The sequence below is a fragment of the Camellia sinensis genome, chromosome 4 (assembly GCF_055761805.1).
Source record: "Camellia sinensis isolate YWXY chromosome 4, ASM5576180v1, whole genome shotgun sequence".
In the NCBI taxonomy this organism is placed as follows: domain Eukaryota; kingdom Viridiplantae; phylum Streptophyta; class Magnoliopsida; order Ericales; family Theaceae; genus Camellia; species Camellia sinensis.
The window spans coordinates 201878784-201899781 of NC_138964.1; positions in this window are offsets into that span (position 1 = coordinate 201878784).

Genomic DNA, 20998 nt, shown 5'->3' on the forward strand with positions numbered 1-20998 from the left:
TGATATAACTAGATGGGTCTAGATACATGAGACATTATTTCAATTCTTTTGGGTCGATGTCCCTATGCTAGCTCATTTTGAGTTTTTAGTATAGATCTCCCACATGCAAGTGTTCTTAGCGGTCGCATAGTTCATTGGCTAGTATGAGATTGTTCAATATTTGGGGAGATTGAGATAGAGATGTGACAATGTCATGCCAATTCATGTGCGAGTAGGGGATGTTGGAAATTAGGTCGAGTATTGGATCCGGGTTTGGGCGCTCATGTGGCATGACCCGTGACCCATTCAAATTATCCATGTAATTTGAATTTGAATTTGAATTTGAATTTGAATTTTTATAACTATCCTATTTGGATAACCCACTATCACTATCACTATCTATATCTATCATATCTTATCAAGAGATATAGATAGATGGTTAGACGGTTAGCCTATATATTAAACACGATATATGAGATGTGGGATGAATAAAATAACGAATGATTTTTCCCATGTTATCTCTTTAACTCTCTCCCATTAGAATAACAATTAAGCCTTTGCACTGTGAATAAAGTAGGTGATACTCATACGGTGGTATTACTTCATTGCTAGGTGTTCTTAGTTCGTAGCTGTGAAGCACGTAATTTACCCACAAGATTCTTCGTTTCAGATTTTATCACATAAGGTATGGTCTGAATCTTTTTAGCCGCTGCTTTATTTATATCTTACAATTCATAAACTATTGAATAATGTGAAAATTTTAAAACATAAAAATCTCAAGATATGATTAAATAATTGTAATTGAATTAAGACAATGAAATATAATTTTTGAAATGTAAAATTCTCATCCATAACAACCACAAATGTATTTGGTAGGTCTCACCTATAATATAGCAATAATAAAAAATCGCATGATCATTTTATTTATTTATTTATTTTTAAATAAAATATTCATATATCTTCCTTGTATCAAGTGATTACATAAACTACCAAATAAATTGTCTAAATTTAGATCAAGTTTGGCAACTTAAAATAAGTACACACTTTTTATCTTTTTTTCATCATATCATTTCTATTTTTTTATACATCTTTTTATAAAAAGACAAAAAATATACTTATTTAGGTCATTCCAAACAACTCCAAAGGCTCTTTAATCGATAGGACAAAGATGTTCATTTACCACAAATAGATCGTATTACGTGTGTGTATTGTCTTTTCAAAGGTGTCATTTAATGAAAAATAGGAGGAGCTCATTTCACTACTCACTACCCAAAACAAAAACGGACCCATGCACTCGTTTGGCATGAAGTTATGGGATTAAAATAGTTATAAAAAAATAAAATAAATTAAAAAATTAATAAAATAAAATATTATATTTAAATTATAATTATTTTATTATTTTTCTTATAAAAGTTAAAAAAAAGAAAAAACTTATCACAAATAAATTTTTTAACCCCATATTAAAATGTCAAAAAATCCACCAAGATCCCAAACCAACCTTGTGAGTGTAACTATCCCTCTCTCCGTCCCACTCTAACAAAATGCATTAAATTGTTTTTTTGAAGTTTTTAAAAATCACCCCAAAAACTTAAAAGCGTGATCAATGAAGTAGTTGAAAAAATAAATTTGGATGGTCAAGCGATGGAGAACTATGATTACATAGCCAACTCCAGTTCAAAGTCTTCTTGTGGCATCAGATCTTTTGGTTTTGATTTTGTTTTTGAGATTTTTTTAATTTTTTTTTAAAAGACTGAAAAATAAAATATCAAAACACTCATCATTAATAGAGCCAGAAAATTGAGTTAGAGGGGCACTATTAATCATAATTTTTTATTTAAAAAAAATCATGATAAACATTAAGATAACAATAATTTTATGAGATAAATTTAAGCATAAAAAATTATATATTCATTATTAATAGGAACAAATTAAAATTCTATAATAATATAGACTAGTTCGGTGCGGAATGGTGATGTAATGAAAATTCTTAATTTTAGAAAATAAAAACACATCGTTTATAGCACAAATTATTATAAAATCTATTTAATTTTTATTTGATAGAAAAATATTAAAGAGATGACATTGCTTATAAATGATGTGTTTTGAATGGAAATTATTAAACAGTTTTAGAATACCATATAGTCAGTGGCGGAGCCAAAAAATTAAATCAGAGGAGGCACTTATTAATTACAATATTAAATTTTTTTATAAAAATATTTAACATAAATTTTTACCATTAACTTCGAGAAAGATAAAAAAAAAAATTAATCAGTGTGCTTGGTTTTAGTTTTCTGAATTTAGTTATCTAAAAACTAAGTTTTTTATTTTTCGTATTTTTTTGGTTTTAGTGAATATTTTTTAAATTTTGAACAATTTTTTACTCTTTTAGATGCACATTACTTAGATATGTATCCAAATAGTAAAATATTTGTGAAAAAATATTTAAAAAAATTAATAAAAATACAAAAAACGAAAAATGTACTGAATTTTCATATTATTTTTATATTTTTTGGTATTTAGTGTATTTTTTAAAGATTTTTTTCACAAATATTATACTTTTTAGGTATATTTATGTTAGGTGTGTCTAAAATTTTTTTAAAAAATTACTTAAAATATTAAAAAAAATTATTGAAAACATTAAAATACATAAAATAAAAATATAGAATTTGAAAACTGTTTCTGAAAACTAGAACCAAATAAGCTAAATATTATTTCTAATTAGTGTATCATGGACAATATTAAAAAAAGTCATGGATATAAAGTTTTAAAATAAATTATATAATGATAAAGTAATTTTTTTATACAAAATATGCGTAAAAATTCTATATAATAATTATACCACGTCATCATGAACATGTGATATCATCAATAAATAGTAAAGAAACACATAGAGAATGAACGCTACATGTCAAATTGTCGCGACTCAAACCCGCCCTATGGGTTTAGTATCGTAACCGGCCAGTAATCCGTGATTACCAAAGGCCTGCTTAACAGTAAAGACAGTAATACAAAGTAAGGGGCTGACGGAAGCCAAACAGTAAACAAAAGATGTCCAATGAGTTATGAAAACCTGAAATGGAAAAGACTTTTATGAACTAGTCCATATCATAACCATAAACATATATACATATCAATACACATAACATACAGGCTAGGGATCCAATCCCTTTACCATAACTGTACAGTTAAAAGTCTTAAACATTCATTGCATAAGAGAGACAAAATGGTGAATCTGAAACACCCCAAAACAGCGTTAGCTTGAACGGACTCGGAATCTCAAAGTGAGGCACAATGGTTGGCTTGACAAAACATGAGCTTAGCTTGACGCTTCTAGCTTTGGTCCGATGCCTGGCCACCTACATACATATATAAACTGTAAGCTAAGGCCTAGTGAATAACAACTATGTAAAGGGGTTAAGAATGAATGTCTTTTTTGTGATTAAAACAGTCATTTGCATCAGTATATAAGTTATTCAATCAGTGGCTCATATTTCATGCCATATCAGTCAATTAGAAATCATAGCAGTCATACGTGGTATATCCAATAGCAAAACAGTACAGTATGTCTTAATAGACCGAACAATCAGTTGATAGCCATCAAAACAGTAAACAGAAGTAGTTTCAAACATTGAAACTAACAGAGATCTCTGTAACAGTAGCAGTAACAGTACAATAGCAGTAACAGTAACAGTAACTGTAAGTTGGTATGGATGCCACAAGTACAGTTCATAAAACAAGACAAACATTCATTCAGTAAACAATGTCACTTTAGAAAACAGTGCAGTCGATCATTCAGAAAATAATTATAATTGAACATATCTTTACAACATTGTTACTCACAAATTACTAGGCTATAGGCAGGTTAATCAGCGTCCTCGGGTACCAACCCTACACAGTTGCAGAACGAACACACACTAAGTTACACACTTGGGATTAATAACCTAGTCCCTTAACTTGACTTGGTGTAGTTCTATAACATTATCCTCATTAAGATGCTTTAAACATGACTTAGGAATGCCTAGGATGGAATGAGGATGCAAAAACACTTTTCAAAATTTGCTGAAAACAGAGGTCTCGCTCGAGCGTGGCTTTCTTCGCTCGAGCGAGCTTACCAAAACAGAGGGGTCGCTCGAGCGTAGACTCCCTCGCTCGAGCGGTCTGTAAGCTGAAATTCTCCGCTCGATGCTCGCTCCAGCGTGAGACACAGTTCCTCGCTCGAGCGTAGGTCTCATCGCTCCAGTGTGCGTCTGCACACGTAAAAACCTAAGAGCTTGCAATCTACGCTCGAGCCAGCATTCCGTCGCTCGAGCGGAGCTCTGAACACAAAGGTGGTCGCTCAAGCGTGGAATCCTTCGCTCGAGCGTGGAAGCCAAAATCTGGGTTTTCCAGATTTGCTTCCAAAGCTCAAACCAAGAATCAAACATGCCAAAACTCATCCTTTTGAGCCAATTTTCTAGAAAACACTTATAAACCCATAATACAATATGTTTTGAAGATTATTTCATAAAATCAAAGCCCAAAAGTATGCTAATTGAACACAAATTCAACCCAAAGTTCAAGAACATGATGTAAATATGCCATGCATGCGTTCATTTGAATTCAAATCTTCTAACACACGATCAAATGAGCTATTCTCTCCAAAAACATGATGAATTCTTAGATTACAACTATAATCTAGACATGCATAAAAGAATTTCATGTAAAACAACTTCAAATCTCTATAATATGGACATGCATGTATGAATTCACTCTTAAATCAATACTTTAAGCTAATTCTTGACTCTAATCACCAATTTTCCATGAACCATGCATGTAACAACTTAAATTCACAATTAAGAGAATGAATTTCCTACCTTAAGTCTTGAATTCCAAGTGTAGAAGCCTAATCTCTCAAGTCTTCTTCAATTTCCTCTAAGTTTCAAGCCAATCTCTTGTTGAATCAATCTTTCTTCCAACTCTCTCTCTCTCTCTCTCTCTCTCTCTCTCTCTCTCTCTCTCTCTCTCTCTCTCTCTCTCTCAGTTTGGTCTACAGAATGGAAAAGATGATATAACAAATGTGTGAATTAAGCCCCAAATAAAGGTGACCCACTCAATATCAAAAACGTAAATAGCCTATATTCAATTAATCTAGCATTATTTATTCTAATTTAATCATTCCAAATTGAATTTTAATTAAACCTACTATAAAATTCTATAAATCCTAATTGGCATATAACACTAATCAATTTCTGAATCGGTCGCCGATAAAGCTTTCAAGTCGTAGTTCGAAATTAAAACATGAACAAATCATTCAGTAACAAACAAATAGAAATGCATTCCAAACAACACACTCACACAAACAATTTAAGATTTCATCTTAATCAATTACTTATCATGCTTGATCACAATTTAACACTAATCAGAAGTGATAATCAGAAGTGAGGGTTGTTACGCAAATGTAACTAATAATTCAATAAATTCTATATTTTCATTGAAATTGATTACGTTTGCATGTCAATAGTGATAGATATCACCATTACATTGAAATTTTCATAGATAATAATATCGTAATCATTTTATTTTCAATCAAAATAACCATTATTATTCTTATTATTTTAAAAATGTCATTGACATTTAAAATAATATTTTTATAATTTTTTTTATTTAAAGTATTTTTTTTATGTTTGCTTTAAAAAAAAAAAAATTTGCAAAACCCAGGAGGGGCACGTGACCCCCCTGGCCCCTTGATAGCTTCGCCCCTGCATATAGTATTGCCTACGTAATGTTCAAAGTACAAGAAATTACAAATCACACTAAGCAGTCCGTCAACTGCTTAAAAATAATGAATTTATTATATCCAATCTATAAGATTTTTCGCTATATTATTGGTTTAAATTATTACATAAATAGTACCACATAGTGTTTTCAATGTATTACATAACTACTTGTTGTAAACAAAATAATAAATTCTTAACCCAAAAACATGTTAAGAAACAAAATACATTTTATATATGATAACAAGACCAAAAAAAAAAAAAATCTCAAAACTGAGGGGGGCACGTGGCTTCCCTTGTCCTTCTTTCCCTCCACCCCTGCTCATCATTTTTATATAATTTTATATTTTTTGAGAATTATTTTTTAATTTTCATTTTAATATTTATTTTTTATCAATCTATTTTTTTAAAAAAAATAAATCTAAAATTGAAACCAAACAGAACTTATGTCAATAAAAATCTTATTATTATATCCTAATGTGTAGTTGCAATATCTCAATATTTTTATATTCCGTAATCCCACGTCATGGATCTGGGAGTGATGTACAAGCTTTGACCTTCTCTGAGGTTAATATATATATATATATATATATTTATTTATTAAATTTGACAAATTTAGGTCAAGTTTGGCAAGTTGAAAAAAAGTCAAAAAGTCAAAAAGTTACTCAAAAAGTTACAAAGTTATCACTATTCACCAAAAGTCAAAAAGTACGGTTACACAACTCTCAATTTTAATTTTTCTCTACACATTAATTTATATAATTTTTTAATACACATTTTTTCATAAAAAATCAAAAAATTTACCCAAACATCCATATTTTTTCCCTCAACTTTTTAGTCTAAAAAGACAAAAAGTACACTTATTTAGGACACCCCAAACAACCCCTTATATTAGAATTTTTTTAAATTTTAGTTTACATATGCTTATTTTTCATTAATAATTTACTTAGCTATATATATACAATTTGGTATTGTTATCTCTTTTGTACTAAAATATATATTTATTGTTTATATTTGCATATCTACACCATCTATATTATTTTTGGTCCCTTTAGTCATATTAAAAGAAAAATCATTTGTAATTATTATGAAATTGTAGAACTTATTGTATTTGTTCCAAATCTAGGTAGAGATCAGTATAATTTATCATTTTTTGTTTTTTTGTCTATTTATTGGATTTTCTCTTTGGTCAAGACGTATAATTCTTATATTCAAACTTTAATGCAGATCAATAGATAAAATTTCATTCTTTATGTGTACTTCACTTTTAAGGTTAGTCTAGACTTAGGTCTCATTTGGCAAAATTGTTGAAATAAATTAATTGTTATTTGACTGTTTTTATTCTCACAAAAAAGTTAATATAAATCAATTAAAGTCGGTAATTATTTGGTAAGGAAGACTATCAATAAAGGTTGAGACCCCCTTCACCCCTTTGTATTTGATTGGCTAACTTTTTTTTTTTTTTTTTTTGATCTCCCAATCCCCAACCCCACGTGTGTGTGGGGGTGGTGGGGGTGGGACTTTTAAGAGGGTATGGTTCATTGCTCGGAGACTATATACCATAAGGAGTATCAGGGGGTAAGGAGAAAGATTAGGGGAATAAAAAAATTGTTGAGGGTTTGTATATATATGATTTTAGTATCAAATTAAAAATAAAAAATAAAAAAAAAATCACTTTCATAGAAATACTTGGTTGGTGGGGGCTCACTCTATCCCCATGTGACCTAATTATTAAGAAGATGCTTCTCTCCACTTCTGAATTAAAACAAAACAAAACAAACCTTAATTAGAAGTGTATTTGTCTTTGAGCCCATTTTAAGTAGTTTTATTGGGTCAAAGGAATTCCAAAGGTTTGTGCCAGAAACTATCACCTCCACTCCCTCTGAAGTGACTACTTTGAGAAGAGGCTGCTCATCGAAAGACTCTTAGGTGATGTTTGTGTAGAAGGGATTCAAGTATGGGATAGGGTTAAGGCCCTGTTTGTTTTTAGATCTATAATGGATGAAATTTATAGTGAGGAGGTTATTAGTGAGGAAATTAAGTAAAATTATATTTATTTTGATGATAATTGTTAGTTTAGGAATTGTTAAATTATTTTTATATAAAATAATAAAACAAATGAAAAAATATAAAAAATTAAACATTAATGTTTAAAAAAAATTTCCCAATATATAAAAAAAATAAAATAATTTCTAATCCCCTCACTATTTTTCTAATACCACCTCCATCTCCACCTCCTCCTTCTCAATCCCCCTTCCAACCTCCATCTTAATCCCCTGCTCCATCCTAATCATTTTCCCAACTCTACAAACAAGCACAACACTAAAGTTTGGGAAGCCCATAAAAAACCAAAAAGTCAAAAAGTTACTTAAAAAGTTAAAAAGTTAACACCATCACCAAAAGTCAACAATTACGGCTGCACAACTCTCAATTCTAATTTTTCCCTACACACTAATTTATATAATTTTTTAATACACATTTTTTTTTTATAAAAAGTCAAAAAGTTAACCCAAACATCCACATTTTTTTCCTCAATTTTTTAGTCCAAAAAGATAAAAAGTGCACTTATTTAGGACACCCCAAATAACCCCACCTCCATCTTATTCCTCTCCCATCCATTACACCCCAAAACATACGGGGCCTAACAGTTCATTCAGATTAATAGTTCGTTGTTTGATTGAAAAATTTTGTACTGGACTACAATATCGTATTAATTATATTTAGTAAAGTAAAATAAAATTTAAAAATCCCAACTACAAATTAAAAAAATTTATGTAATTTTTATTAGTATTCTATTTATTTAATTTTTTAAAAGTTTTAGTAAAAAAATAAAATAAAATGTATAATTCAGATTTAATATTCTTATTATTTAGTAAATAATTCAAAAGGGCAAAATAATTTTTTGAGTATTTATCATTCTCCATAATATTCCAAACAAATATAGGATTCAATAAAATAGTTCAATCCAGACATGTAATCCCATGACTAAACAAAATACAAATCTAGTCCAACCAAATAGTCTAGAGACAATGTATCTCAGGACTAACAGTCCGATAGATTACAATCTCTTCCTTATTCAGTTTGTCCAAATAAACACACCCTTAATCAATCAAAAATTGCAACAGTGATATCATTAGGCAAGAACTAAAAAGGAGAAATTACATGAGTTTAATAAATATTTATAGATTGGTGAAAAAAATTATAAATTTGATTATTAATATTTGTAAATTTGTCATTGATTTAAAAATATTTTTGAAAACATGCACTATGGTGTAATTCTCCAAACTAAGCCTCCGTTTGGAAAGTGGGTTGGCATTTTGATTTTTTGATTTTTTTGGCTATTTTAGCCTGGGCTTAAAAGTTTGGTTTGGGAAGGATTTTTTGGCTTTTTTGAGTTTTTTTGTGAGAGAAGAATGTAATGATTATGGGTTGGATGTGATGTTTTGTTTGTTATGGCTAAAATAGCCTATTTTGTTTTTTGTGGCTAAAATAGCCAAAAAAACCTGCAAACTCACTTGCCAAACACAGGCTAAAAATGATTGTTAGCTTTTTAGTTTTTTAAAATGGGTGTTACAATCAAATGCTCATAGAATACAAGTAAAAGACAATATTTATAGAACACAAAACACTTTTCACTAATTTTAATACATTTTTATTGAAATTAATATGTTTTTTAACATTTTTTATACATTTATCAACATCAAACAATACTCATGAGGCACTTGTTGACATTTACTTTTCAAATTCTAAACTATTATACTCGCTATCTACTATTATAAATCATCTATTTTTATAGATGGTATATATATGTTTTTTTTTATAACTACACATAGAATATATATGCAGACTTCGTTGCACACTAGCACATACTTCATAAGCTGTCTCTTGCACATAGACAAGTAAATAATTAACTGATTTCTCTCTCTTTCTCCATCCCACATTCAATTTTGCAAGGTAAGCATTAGAATTTTTTTCTTAAAAAGAAAAAGAATTTGATTATAAGAATCACAAAGAATTTACATTGTGATATTCTTTGTAGAAAGATATAAATAAAACAGCAAAAGCAAGCAGGTAAAGGACCCAGCAGTAGCATCAGAAACATTGACAGTAGGCACATTAATGCACTCTTCTATTATTTGATCTCAAATATTTAATTTTTCTGATTTTCAAATGCCTCTTCTTCTATTCCCTTCTGGCTCTCTGGGGTGCATCAAGCATGATCCCTAATATCCAACAGGATCAGGACCAGGATCACATTATTATTTTTATTTTCTACTTATTTATGTAGTTAATATAACTCTGAATTTCAGGTGGGAACTGAATGATTTCTTGGAATTTGAGCTTGTATAGTAATTATGCCACTGAAACCATATATAGACTGGACATGACTGTTTTATGTGTGATGGGCACTAGGAAAGAAGTTATTCCACGGTCTTGATACAATATTCTATATAATTTATAAGTTGATACTTGTTTAGTTATCGCTCAGAAGCAGATAAGAAAGTATTATGTTCTATTATTACAATCAATAAAAATTATATCAAGGCACTATATTGCCTTGTCCATAGATCACTATATAATTTTTTACACTAGGGGAGGTAAATTTGAGTATTTATTTATCATTTCTTTGTTATCTTTACAATATGGGTAAATTATACATGACATCTTTGAGATTTCATTTAGGCATCGTTTGTCAACATCACTTTTAGCTTAAAAGTAAAAAAGTCATTAAAAAAATTAAAAGCCAACAACTTATACCAAAACGTCAAATATTTTTTTCTTTCTACTTTTTGCACATCTTTTCATGAAAAACTAAAAAGTCATCGTAAACATACTAAAGTTTTTTTACATTATATTTTAGTCAAAAAACTAAAAAGTTATTAAAAAAACATATTCCTAAACAAGACCTTAGTTTGGTTTTGAGTTTTAAAATATAATTTTTGAGTTTTTAAATTTTTAGTATTTTTTTTTTTCATATTTTAGTTTATTTTTTGTTTTTTTATACATCTAATTTAGATGTATTAAAAAGTAATTATATGACAATTCTGCTAAATAGTAAAATATGTACTGTTGAAGTGAGTATATTAAAATATGACATTTTAATATTGTAATATGTTAAAATATAATATTGACAGAATTAAAATAACACAATTTATTAAAGACAATTTTAGAACGTGCATTAAACATTTATCACAAAATGACATTAATTAATTAATACTATAAAATAGCATAACATTTCTTAGGATATGCCTTATTAATAAGAGTGCGCCATAAATTTTTTCCAATTAAAATTGTCTCATTTGAAAGGAAATCATTTTATTGCGTTTAACATTACATTTGAACGTACAAGTCCAACCATCCATAAGTCCTCCTTAGCGTATTCATGATCAGATCATCGTACTGTCAAAGTTAAAGCAGTTCCACAAGTTATTTCGTGAACATTTATGGGAATCTGAATGATGAAACATGTACCCATAAAGGAGGCAAGCCTCTTGCATGTCCCATTAGTCAAATAATAATAATAATTATTTTTTATTTTTGAACGAGAAAATCAACCCAACAATTACATACATATAATTAGGTGAGATTTTAAGATTGAGTCAATGGAATGACGCTGATTTATTGTAATTTTTTAATTCTATTAATTTATTAATATGTTGTGTGTTTTTTTTTAAAGAAAATTTACTTTGAGAAGTATGTGTTAATTTTATTTAAAAAAATATTGAAATTCACAATTTAAATTTTATAATTGTACTCACAATGACATGGCAAAATTTGTGTTAATTTTTTATTTATCATAACCTCAATCACGTAATACGTAAACAATTATTAAATAATTTGTACAAACTCTTTTATCATGTCATTGTAAGTCAACTGTAGGACTTCAATTGTAAATTTCTATCATTTCTCATTTCACTTTTACTACTTAAATAATTATTAATTTTAATTTCTTCTATTTGAATATTAAATTTGGAATTTCAGTTAATTTGATTTAGTTGGAGACAGTTGTCCAAATCTTTCATGGATAAAAAAGTCATTTTAAAATTTGAACGACTAAAATTTATTTTTATTTGGATAAATTACACTTTAACTTCATCTAGTTTACCGAAAAAATATGGAACTCCCTTGTAGATTCATTTGTAAAACTTTAGCCTCTTGAATTTCATACTAGAGTGCAATTTCGGATAGATGTAACAAAGTTGTAAAACGTCTAAATTACCCTTATTTTTTTCTTTAATTTTCTTGTTAATGTCATTATAAACCAGAACATTCTTTTTCATTTTTTTTTTAATTTTTCTGTATTCTTTTCCTCTTCTTTTTCTTCTCTTCTTTTTTTTCTCATCCCATGGCAAACCACACAGCTCTCATACCATCACCAAATACATCTCTCTCTCTCTATAAAATTTAGATCCAAACAAACACTCATCTCTCTCTCTCTAGAATTTAGATCCAAACAAAAACATTCATCTCTCTCTTTCTAGAATTTATACCCAAACAAACAGTCCATAACTGCCCCAAACACTCATTCATCTCACCTGATGCAACCCAATTAATTGGACTGTAGCAAAAAAAAAAAAAAAAATCAAGAGAGAAACCAATAAAAGAACTCCAAGTTCAAACTTTCCTAAGTTCATATTTTGAGTATATATCTAAGTGATATTTCCAAATTATGAAATTTGTGAAAATAAAATATTTCCACTACTCTTGTTTTACCTTGTTCTCCTCTCTTCTTTTTCCATAGCTACCTACGGTTGCATAGGACAAGCGACCCACTCCCCTCCTTTTAATCTTCTTCTTCTTATTTCTGAAAGCATACCCAACACCTTGATGAAAAACTAATAACCCACTGCTACAAACACCTACCAAGCTCATCCCATCTCCCTCCGTACTATACCTAGACTGACTACTATACTAGAACACTACGTACACCATCCGTTTCTCTCTTCCACTTAACCAACACCCACTACCTTCTCCTCTCACGGCACCTATGGTGGTAGCCACCACTACAATTTGAGTCTTGGCTTAATTAATTGGATATGCCTATATATATATATATACACGATGTATGTATGTTTATTGTGATAAAGAGAATATGAAGGATGATGGTGGTTGCCACGGTAGAGAGAGAAAGAGACTACTATGGGAGCCCATGGTTTCAATGATGGGTTAACTTTATTTGAGTTAAGAGAATGATAAACATAGATTTTAGAATAATAATGAAACAAAAATAAAAGGGAAAGATGGAGAAATGAGGGAGATAAGCTAGAGAGAGAGAAGCATTTTAGAGAGAGAAGCAACGTTTTTGGTTTTCAAAAAAATTGGGAAGAAAAAGAAACTAAGCAATTATCCAGTGTGGTTGAGGGGGAAATTTTGATTTTATGGTCGTACAACACATGCTCTGTTGAAACAAACGATTCCATTAGAAATTACAATATGATATGTGTATGAGGGGGTTCAAGAATGTTGTCGAAAAATTCAAAAATATTCGAAGATCTTTGAAGAAAAACTGGAATTCTCTAGAAATGAGAGGCTTAAATTCTTCAATAGTCACAATTAAGAACACACTAGCAATGAGATGATGAAGATAAGAGATTGGGTGAAGAAGAAGGCAAAGCAGTTAGAGAGAGAATAATGACAAGGCTCTCTCATGAATCTCTCATTTTCACTCTCAAGGCAGATAATGGAGACGGGCAATTAGTTCTTTCCCAAGAGTTGTCTATCCAAAATCCCTCCTCTTGTACAACTATGGGTGGGTGCTATATTTATAGGCATCTCATGATGTAGGATGGAGCCCATGTGCAAGGCACATGGGAAATATTCTCTTTAACCACCTTATCCGAGGAGGTGACCTCTCTGAGGATGAAGAAAACCCTGAAGAGGAGATCAACCTCTTGGCGAACATTTCTTCTTAGCTATACCTAACCAATGATCCTCAATCATCCCAAAGGGTCAGGAGTAGTCCCAGAGGATGCCCTGCAGCAGAAGAGTCAGGGGTAATTCCCGAGGACGGCTTGCCGCAAATATTGCCGAGTCTTGAGGACCCCCCAGATTGTGCCACCTCGACTATGGTATAGGCTAGTTTAACCGAAGAGTATTTATCTCCACTCATCATCCTTGGGATCGGGTCCTTTGTTTGGACTCCATCACGTCTATGGTTCTGGTGCGTAGATTCCAAAAAGTTCTGAGTCCGCAAGTATTCTGGGACTCATTAACGAAACGACTTCTAATTTGTGTTTGAATCCGATCGAAGTCAAGTGTTTCGGATCTTTAGGTTTGTGGATCTAAACCCTTTTGAATCTGAGCTTAAATAGTTCTCTAGGTTCGTGGTTCTGAACCCTTTCAAGACTACGCAAATACCTCGGAGAATGGATCTCCTCCGAGGGTTTCATCTTTTTTGAAAGCAATGGTTAACCTCCTTGGACGCCCGTATGATTTGGGCCCCGTCGGATGGGCATGTTGGACTTTCTTTAGAGATATATGCTTGATAGGTCTTCCTCGGCCCAATTTGTTGTATTTCTTATGGGCCCGCTCAATAAAATTCACTTGGGCCCATTTAGCAATAATTTCTCCAAGCTCACCAATTTTTGGGCTTTCCAATTGGGTTTCGATTGGGCCCTTAATTAGTAGGCTCAAGTTAACCCCTCTTACAGTATGAAATTCAGGAGTTTTAAGTGTTATAAATGAAACTAAAGGAGGAGTCCGTGATAAATCATAGGAAATAAATTGTAATTTATCCTTTTTATTTTTACATACTATTTTTAAATAACATAGAAGAAAATAAATTTTGATTGTAAGGTATAATTTATCTAATATAACGCGAGTAAAAATATGAATTTTTGATTTTATGATTTAGGTTATCTAACTTGTAAAATTATATTTTTATTCATTAGGTTAGATTTCATCCAATAATGATTCAGATATACTGTCATCAATTATCGTATGAATTGAAATCATAAACTCTATAGACTAAATAAATGAAATTAGTGATCACAAGATGAAATAGAAAAAAAAAATTGTAATAAATGAAGAGATAAAAGTAAAATTAACCCAATAGTACCACTTAGTTTATTAACTAATAGAAGCTTTTTAAAAATGATTGAGTGAAAAACATTTTGTAGAGAAGAGTGATCCATAGCATTCCAATTCATTTCATTTGTTTATGAGATAATTAATGTGGGAAGATCATGGCTATAGGCATCCCCATCATCCAGAGATCACGTGGGATTACATGAAGTAAATAGACCCGTGAAAAGGTTTTTATTATTATTCATTTATTTAAAAATGAGAATATGAATATGAATGTAATATTGTAATTAATCTTGGCTACTTCTAGTATGCTATTCCTAATAATACTAGAACAACAACAATTAATGGGTGTGACTAGGGGTGAGGGAACACAAACAGAACTGAATTGCATAGAAGGGGGGACCAAGACAGATAGATAATATCATAAAATGGAGTGTGAAGTTGGAGAGAGAGAGAGAGAGAGAGAGAGATAAGCCCTAAATATTTGAATCTCCAACAATCCAAGCATGTCTGCAGTCTGTAGAAGAGCTAGGGTCATTTTGTGTTTTGGGGACCTCCATTTCACCTTTGTCTACACCAACTGCCATATTAATTTGGCTTATGGAACTCTGTTTCCCAAAAAATATAATAAATAATTTGAACTAGAAAAAAAACGTAAATTTTTTAGTCAAAAAGTTATTAAAAAAGTCAAAAAGTCAACAATCTATATCAAAAAGTCAAAAATTTTATTTTCTCTCTACTTTTTGCATATATTTTCATAAAAAATAAAAAAGTCATTAAAAATATACTAATTTTTTTACATCATATTTTAGCCAAAAAGTTATTAAAAAAGCTTGTTCACAAACGAGACTAACTCCAACATACTTAGGTATTTTAGTTAGTCCAACTATAAATTCGGTACTCCAATTGATAACACGTTAAGCATTATATATCATCTACAAGGAGCTAATTGTAATTGGAGTTGTGCTTGAGACCCCCCCCGGTCTCCAACCAACCCCACCACCCCACACACACGTGGGTGTTAGTCATTGGATCCAAAAAATAAAAAACAGACCAATCACACCCCACTAGGGCCTTGGGGTCACCGCAGTGGGAGTCTGAGGCATTAACCTTGTAATTGGATAGACAAACACATTCTATCCTTTCGGCAAAGTAACCTCCATTTTATCATTGCTCAATTACTGCATCAATAACCATATCCACGCTTAACACGTCGCATGCCATAATAAAAGTTATATTTCTGTATACAACAATTTTCTTTTGAAAATTGATAAACTATAAAAACTCTTATTAGAGTATATACAAGTTAAAGTGATTAAGCATAATAAAAAAGTGTGTTGTTTTTGTACTTTTATTAGGCAAAATGTCTCACAAATTACAATATTGCAGTTACTCTAAGAACATTTCTAGTAGATGTTTTATTTTTATATTTTAGATAAATTGAAAAAACATTCACCAAAAAGCCATTTTCAACAGATTTTGTACCATGCTCCCTACCTCAAAGGGTGTCACATTATTTTTTTATGGGATTAGGTATGATATATAGTATTATTGATAGGATTATGAGAAATAAGTTATACCTATTATTATATGTGAAGAAGGATTATTTGATAAGATTATTGGGGGGGGGGGGGGGGGATTTGGATTATATGGAACAAGTTATACAATGAGATAAGTGGATGGGATAAAACAATTGGATAGAGGATGTGTGATATTACGTTTAATTTAAATAGGATGAAATAAAAAGATGTAATTATTTTTACTGTTGAGTGAAGGTGAGAAAAAATTCCATAGGCCTAATATCTCTAACATCCCAATCTCTATGGTATACTTGGAGCATCTTTAATGGTGTATTTTTTTTTTTAAAAATCAAATTTGAGTAAAAATTTGAATAAAAACTTTATTTGATATTAAGTGTTTCAACGGAAAATTTTAAATTTTCATCAAAATACTGGTCGACCGAGCGGATGTTCAATTGGTCAACCGGCTAGTGTATTTTTTTCACAAATTTTTGTCTAGAGGTGGTCATCTGGAGGGAAATCCGGGGGTAAAAATTCAACAGTTATGAATAGTGATTTGGTGAGAGCTCACAGTGTCGTCAATTTGGTGAAAGATTTTTTATATCCGCAATTTAATATTTATTTGATAAAACCATTAGAGCAGACAAAGAGACGTTTTTTCATAAAATTTAAAATTTGTGACAGAATTGATGAACCATTGGACATAATCTTAACACCATAATTCTCCCATTTAATCTTTCATATGAGTATTGAAGTTATTCGTAACTTTAATATCAAACTAAATAAACAACGGACTAAAAAATATATAAGACTTAAAGGTTTTCCACCTTTTATCCAGTTTTCTTATCCCTCAATCAAACATACTATCAAAATTGAACTTTGTGCAACCTCCAACCCTCCCAATTAATAGAGATTTTTGGTGAAACCTCCATTTTGGGCCTTTTTATTATAGTAAAGGATAACCCAATCAATTTTCTTTCAAAAAGCCCCTGAATAGGAAATGCCAACCTTAATAAGGACATTTTATAATTTCTATTTTTTTTTTATCACAATATTGCCCTTTTATATATACGTATCATACATTTGAAATATTTGAAATCTGAGCTGAAGATCTCGTAGAAATGAAATTAGGAACGAAATCGATGAAGACGAACTCCAAATCTGAAGATCTCGCAGCCCAAGATCTCTCACTTGGTAAACAATAGATGATCTCGCCGCCGATGATCAACACCCTTAATTAAACAAGAGTTTCATTGAGATTTGTGTATGTTGATCGAGTTTTAGAGGTTTTTCTTTTCAATTAGGTATGTTGATTTGTTGATTAATTTTTTTTGTTTTGTTTTGTTTTGTTTTGTTTTTTGATTTATTTTTGTTGTGTTTGATCTGATTTCGTTTGACAGAATCAGAGTAAAATTTTACTCTGGTTCTATTGCTCTGTTTTTTGTTTGAGAGAATTAGAGTAAAATTTTACTCTAGTGTTAGAACGACAGTAAAATTTTACTGTCAAGAGGTGGTCATTGCCAAACACTTCAGCCGCCACAAACACTGCCTCCGTTGACGTTGATCATGTTTGTTACAACTTTTGCTTAGGTAAAAATAGGTTAGATAAGCAAAAATTTTGATTATTGAGAAGATATGAGAGATATGTTATTTAGCTTATGCGTTTTAGTTATCAATTTTTAACTAGCAAAAAATTGCACCAAACAAATTCATTGTCTGCAAATAATACCATTTTTATAAAGTACAAATTTACTATGTTGTTGAATGGTTGTCTATGGGTGTGATGAGCCTGTGGTTTCACAGTAAAATTTTACTTTATTTCAGGGTAAAATGTTACTTTTAGATTAAAATTTTACATTATATCAGAGTAAATTATTTTACTTTTGTGCAGAGTAACATTTTACTTTTAGATTCAGAGTCTAACATTTTACTCGTTTTTTAGAGTAAAAGAGTAAAATTTTACTTTTGTACAAAGTAAAATTTTACTTTTGTACAAAGTAAAATTTTACTTTTAGATTCAGAGTCTAACATTTTACTCGTTTTTTAAAGTAAAATTTTACTTTTAGATTCAGAGTCTAATATTTTACTCGTTTTTTAAAATTTTACTTATATACAGAGTAAAATTTTACTTTTATTCAGAGTAAAATTTTACTTTTATACAGAGTAAAATTTTACTTTCAGTTTCAGAGTGTAATTTTTTATTCTTATTCAGAGTAAGATTTTACTTTTTTACAGAGTAAAATTTTACTTTTAAATTCAGGGGGTAACATTTTACTCATAGATTCAGAGTGTAACATTTTATTCTTATTTTAGAGTAAAATTTTACTTTTATGCAGAGTAAAATTTTATTTTTATGCAGAGTAAAATTTTACTTTTAAATTCTTTCTATAACATTTTACTCTTATTTCAGAGTAAAATTTTATTTTTATGCAAAGTAAAATTTTTACTTTTAGATTCATGTGTCAAGTTGTATTGGTAACACACTGTATGAGTTTTCAATCTTTGGCAAACCAAATAGTAAAAATTAACTCCAAAATATAGTACAATGTTACACTAAATCCTAGTGAAATTTTATCAATTTAAACTAAACACAAATTGACTTTTGGACTTGTAGTGACAGTAAAATTTTACTTTGATTGACAGTAAATTTTTACTGTTAATTGATTGCAGATTTGTAAAATGGCTCCACCTTTTATGTTGTTATGCAAGTATGGTGATCGTACCATTGTGTTCAAGGTTGCGTCAAACTGCACGTTGAAGAATTTAACAAATTTCTTAAGTTATAAATTGAAGAAGTTTGACAGTAGTGGTTGCATACTGTTATCGTACTGTTTGCCTAGACATTCGCAATGCATGATTAATGATGATTCTGATTTTCAGACTATGTTGTCGCTTGTTTATCCCATTGGTGTTGACCGGGTTGATGCGACTATTACTGAAATGGGCATTTCAAACGAAAAACATAGAGTTAGAGAATCAGGGGACGCAAGTGGATCCAACATTACTGATGATGAAATGGATTTACTCCCTATGTTTTGTCAACATAAAGAAAGGACTTTGTTGTCTTATGGATGGGTGAATGGAATTACTTATGTAGGTCAAAGATTCATTGGAGGTGCAAAGGATTTCCGGACTGCATTATGTAAATATGCCATTGAGATAGGATTTGAGTTTGTGTGTGTGAAGAATGAGAAGTGTTGGGACACTGCTGTGTGTTCAATGCGGGAGTCCAAAGCTTGTTTATGGCGAGTACATGCATCTCTAGAAAGTGCTAATAATTTTTTCTACATTAGGACTCTACATGATGAGCATACTTGTGGAGCTGCAGTTCGTGCTTCTAAAAACTCAAGGATGAGTTCAAATTTGGTTTCAAATTTGATTGTTAATGAAAGTCATGGGAATCCCCAAACTCGTCCAATTGATGTTGTGCGTCAATTTACAGATCAATACGGCTCACCATTACGTACAATCACGCTTGGTTAGAAGTTGAGAAAGCTAGGATTACTATTTTTGAAGATTTCTGTATGTCTTATGATGAGATTCAATGGTATATGGATATTGTGATGAGCACAAATCCTGGTAGCTATTTGCGTCTTGACTATAACCATCAAAGTGGACGGTTCAAGAGGTTTTTTGTTGCATTCAATGCTTCCATTCAAGGGTTCAGGCATTGCCATCCTCTATTGTTTATCGATGGAACTTTTCTGAAGGGGAAATATAAGGGCACCTTGTTAACAGCTACAGCGAAGGATATGGATCAAGGTAGATATTACTATAGTTTATTCAAAAGTAACAAGTTACTTATTCTCAGAGTAACATGTTACTGTTATTTAGAGTAAAAATCTATTATATTTGTCGTTTTCGTTTAATATACTTACTAATTGTAAAATGTTATTTTTTAGGTTTTTTCCCTCTTGAAATGGCAATTGTCAATACGGAGACTACAGACAGTGGGAATGGATGCATTTGTCGAATATATTATTGGATGAAAGACGAATTACCTTTATATCTAATCGGAACGCAGGACTTTTGGAGGTTTTACCTACTGCTTACTACTATTTTTGTCTCCAACACTTGAAGGCCAATTTGAGGGATAGGTTCTCCGGTCCAAGTTTCAGCAATACTTTCAGGAGTAGAATAGTTTTTTTGTTTTCTTCATGTGCTTTTGCTCCAACAGTGGGATGTTCTAATCAGTGCTTGAAAGAATTATAAGATGAGAGAAAAGGGATCGTTTGAAGGTTTCTATCCAATTTGCCCTATGACAAGTAGACTAATACATATTTTAAAGGACAAAAATATGGTGAAATGCACTCGAATGTGGTAGAGTCTTTTAATTCATGGATTTATCAAGTTCGTCATTTGCCCACTACGAAGATGATTATTTCAATTACGTTAAAGATCATAGATTTGATGTCGAGAAAAAAAGAACAAGCTAAGAAATGGAATACTTTTCTTTGTCCGGAGATGGATTCAACATTAGTAAATGCTCTTAAAAGTGGAAGAACTTGGTTAGTTAGTCGTTCAAGTGATCATGTTTTTGAGGTTCAATCCCGGCTATCGGTTAGCGTTGACCTCTTGAATAAAACTTGTTCATGTTACCAATGGCAATTGAATGGATTTCTTTGTGCTCATGCAGCGACCACTATCCAAAAGAGCGGCAGGTGATTTGCATGCACATGTGGAACCATTTTATTACACTAGCAAGTTCAAAGTTTGCCA